General features: G+C 53.8%; 1 long non-coding RNA gene across 1 annotated transcript; it reads right to left on the reverse strand.

Moving 5' to 3' along the window:
- Positions 1-1,354: 1,354 nt before the first annotated feature.
- Positions 1,355-3,720, reverse strand: LOC141407109 (uncharacterized). Its single transcript, XR_012414453.1, has 2 exons — positions 3,593-3,720; positions 1,355-1,499 (listed from the first exon to the last, which is right to left on the reverse strand). It is a non-coding gene; the product is annotated as an uncharacterized lncRNA (long non-coding RNA).
- Positions 3,721-4,188: the final 468 nt, after the last annotated feature.

A 4,188-nucleotide genomic window follows, 5' to 3' on the forward strand; every position in this document is an offset into this window, starting at 1 on the left:
TTTGAGATTATAAATTAGCTATAACTACCTTCTTAAATAACTCTGAATTCCAAACTAAAAAAGTTAAATTTAAAAATTAATTCACATATATATATACACATGCAATTTACACATATTTTTAAACTTGTCCTTCTCCTTCAAAACTACCTTAATCTTACATCTTAATTTTTTTTAATCAAGAGTAGGACCACCAAGAGAAATGAGAAATTCACTATCAGAAGTCTTACCTGGATTGCCTTTTTTCTTTTTTTTTTCAGACGGAGTCTCGCTCTGTTGCCCAGGCTGGAGTGGAGTGGCGCGATCTCGGCTCACTGCAAGTTCCGCCTGCCGGGCTCACGCCATTCTCCTGCCTCAGCCTCCAGAGCAGCTGGGACTACCGGCACCCACCAACGCGCCCGGCTAATTATTTTTGTATTTTTAGTAGAGACAGGGTTTCACCGTGTTCGCCAGGATGGTCTCGATCTCCTGACCTCGTGATCCACCTGCCTCGGCCTCCCAAAGTGCTGGGATTACAGGCGTGAGCCACCGCACCCGGCCTGGATTGCCATTTTTAAGAATCTTCTCTTTATGTTCCAAAATTTGCTGTCGAATTCTATGTATAAACAAGTAATAAATAAAATTGCTATTTCAATACTGAAATAAAACTATTTACCATATTAAATTCTTAATGTTTGCTAAATGTATAATCAAACTGATTCTTTTTTCCTCGCTGGCTATAATAAAATACCTCTTTGCACATCAACTTACTTCTGTATCTATTGTCACCTTCAGTGGTCACATATTATTCCATCCTATGGATGCAACTGAAATTTACTCACAAGATCCATTCTATGGGTTCTTTTTAAAATAAGTGCTGTGAAAAACAAAGGGCATGTATCTATTTCCCAAGGGTATTTCAGTATAATGGAACTGAAAGGTAACGGGCATACACATTTTTTAAATGTAGTACTTACCACCATGTTATGTATTTAAAAAGTAATCAGCAACTTAAACTTTAAGCAGCGTATAAAACATCCTCACACATATTGTGGATAGAGAACAGTTTCATTCCTCTTTTAATTTAAATTCTTATACCAGAAACGCAAAGGCTTTTTTTTCCTATGTACATAAGTAACTTGTAGATCTGCAAGAAAAGTACTTTGCCCACTTTTAGAGTTTTTGATTATTTGATTTGAAAGAATTCCCTGTAAAATGAAGAGGCACTTTTCAAGCCGGGCGCGGTGGCTCACACCTGTAATCCCAGCACTTTGGGATCTTGGCTCTCTGCAAGCTCCCCCTCCCGGGTTCCCGCCATTCTCCTGCCTCAGCCTCCGGAGTAGCTGGGACTACAGTCGCCTGCCACCACGCCCGGCTATTTTGTTGTTGTTGTTGTTGTTGTTTTAGTAGAGACGGGGTTTCACCGTGTTAGCCAGGATGGTCTCAAACTCCTGACCTCCTGATCCGCCCACCTTGGCCTTCCAAAGTGCTGGGATTACAGGCGTGAGCCACCGTGCCCAGCCCTAAAATTTTTAAAAATGTCATTACAATAGTAAATGACAGTAGGTGTCAAGCAAAACTGTTAAAACCTTGATTTTTTTCATTCGGCCTATGTAAACTTGATAAACGCAGAAAGAGCTCACATTTTGAGAAAAATGTGTCTTCCCATTCAAGAACACAGAACCCACCTCCCACTTCCAAGTTTCCCTCTAAGAACCTTCAGTAAGGAACCGATCTACACAGGTGGATACGGATAAAACGGACAGTTTTAGGTGAGAACATTTCGCTACTAAAAATGACTCACGGTGTTTTTGTTTTTGTTTGAGATGGAGTCTCCTCTGTCACCCAGGGTGGAGTGCAGTGGCGTGATCTTGGCTCACTGCAAGCTCAGCCTCCCGGGTTCATGCCATTCTCCTACCTCAGCCTCCCGAGTAGCTGGGACCGCAGGTGCCTGCCACCACGCCCGACTAAGTTTTGTATTTTTAGTAGAGACGGGGTTTCACCGTGTTAGCCGGGATGGTCTCGATCTCCTGACCTCCTGATCCGCCCGCCTCGGCCTCCCAAAGTGCTGGGATTACAGGCTTGAGCCTCCGCGCACGGCTGACTCACGGTATTTTTTGATAGGGGAATGAGTTCTCTCATTAGGCACCTCCTATAATGTACATAACACCATGATTTAAACGTGTAGGTTAAAAATAAAAACACTGTATATGCTTCGCTTTGTGAGTTAAATCACTCACATTCTTTCTGAGCACCAAGTGCTCTGGCCGGGGAATTATGAGGGATGCAGAGCAGCTGAGGCTCCGTTTGGCACCGCCGCTCCGAGGGCGTCCTGCGCCCTCCAAGGCCCGGTCCCAGGGGCTGCGGGGAAGCCGGGCCCGGGGACCCCCTCCCACCCTGGGCCGAGCCCCCCGCTCCCTGTGCGGCCTGTCCCAGGCTTCCAGGTCTCTGCTCCCGCGCGCCAGGCGGCGCTCCACCTGCGCGGCATCGCCCGTGACAGCGCCCTGTGGATCCTCCGCAGTTCCGCGTCCCAGATTTGGTGCCCCGAACCCGTGCAGACGTGGTCTGTGGGGCCCAGGCCCGCTGGCCCCTGCGGCTCCTGAAGCCGAAGAACTTCTTCAAGGAGGTGAGTTCTTCTCAGACCCCCAACCACCGGCTCCTGAGCCGCGGCAGCTCCCTGTCCCCTTTTCATCACCCCCCGCCCCACACCCAGCCCCAAACCCCCAATCAACTCCCAATCCCCGACCCAGCCCCTGCGATCTAGCCCAGAATCCGCGATCCAGCCCGGTCCACCCTTCAGCAGCGACACTCGCAGCCTCCAAACTCTCAGACCCAGTGAGCCTCGCAAAGCCGTCAGGCGCGCGCCTGCACCGCGGGGGCCACGCGGCTCCCGGAAGCCGCTCCCAGGCGGCGCCCGCCGACAGGTGGGGCTGCAGCCCGGGGCAGGCGCCGCTGGGCTCGCGGGTTCTCCCGGCTGGCCCGGGCTGCCCCAGGACCACAGTTGGAAAATCGCAGGCGCGCAGCCCGCCCTGCCCGAGGAGAGGGGCCAGTACACTCGCAGCCTCCGACCTCTCAGACCTACTGACCTCTCAGACCCAGTGAGCCTCGCAAAGCCGTCAGGCGCGCGCCTGCACCGCGGGGGCCTCCCGACTCCCGGAAGCCGCTCCCAGGCGGCGCCCGCCGACAGGTGGGGCTGCAGCCCGGGGCAGGCGCCGCTGGGCTCGCCGGTTCTCCTGGCGGGCCCGGGCAGCCCCGGGACCACAGTCGGAAAATCGCAGGCGCGCAGCCCGCCCTGCCTGAGGAGGGGGGCCAGTCTGGCCACGCACCTACCCTGCTCATCGTCCGCAGGGAGATCTGGGGCTGGCACGGGCACTCCGCGGCCACCGGGCTGGCTTCACGGATGGCCTGGCTTCAGCGCTGAGGCTCTGGCCCTGGGGGCTGCCTGGCTGGTGTCAGGCAGCGGGAGAGGCAAGGACAGTCTGGGGTTGCCCCTTCCCCCACCCGCCCCACCGCTTCCCGTGCCAGGACTGGCAGTTTGCAGCTGCACCTCTGGCACTGGCGAGGGATGGCGGAGCTTCCCTTGAATGATGTCGGGGTCGCCGAGTGCACAGCCTACCTGGTCTGAGGGTCCTCTCCTCCCGGACACCTCTCCGGATCCTGGACCCTGGCGCTGGGCAATCCACATGGATGAGACTGATCTGCTGCTGGTGAAGCCGACCGCCTGACTTTGTTGCCTGGGCGACTGGCCCCAGAATCCGCGCTGCTGGGGATGGGGGCCTGGTCTGCGGTGTCCAGCCACTCGCTGCCACTCGCTGCCCGCGCGCCACGTCTGGGCTGGTGGCTGCAGCTGCAGCTCCGCACCTGCGGGGGCTGGCGGGCCTGGTACCTGATATCATCAGGGTCAAGTGCACCGCCCACCCACCTGAGGGTCTGCTCTGCCTTGGCCTCCTCCAAGAGCGCAGGGTGTGGCAATTTAGGAATGCTTAAATTGAAGGAAATATCCTTTCTCTGTCTTTAAGAAATAAGTGGCTTTTGTTGTTGTTGTTTTTGTTTTTGCAAGATACCCAGCTACAGCAGAAAACAAAGGGGATGCCAAGGTGAAGGTCCACAGCCAGTTCCTCTATTGATGACCTCCAGGCATTAATGTTCAATCTAACTGCTTTGGTTGGCACTTTCACCTCAGCACTTACAGATGCCTACAGATCTGTTCAA

The sequence above is a fragment of the Macaca fascicularis genome, chromosome 6 (assembly GCF_037993035.2).
Source record: "Macaca fascicularis isolate 582-1 chromosome 6, T2T-MFA8v1.1".
NCBI lineage: Eukaryota > Metazoa > Chordata > Mammalia > Primates > Cercopithecidae > Macaca > Macaca fascicularis.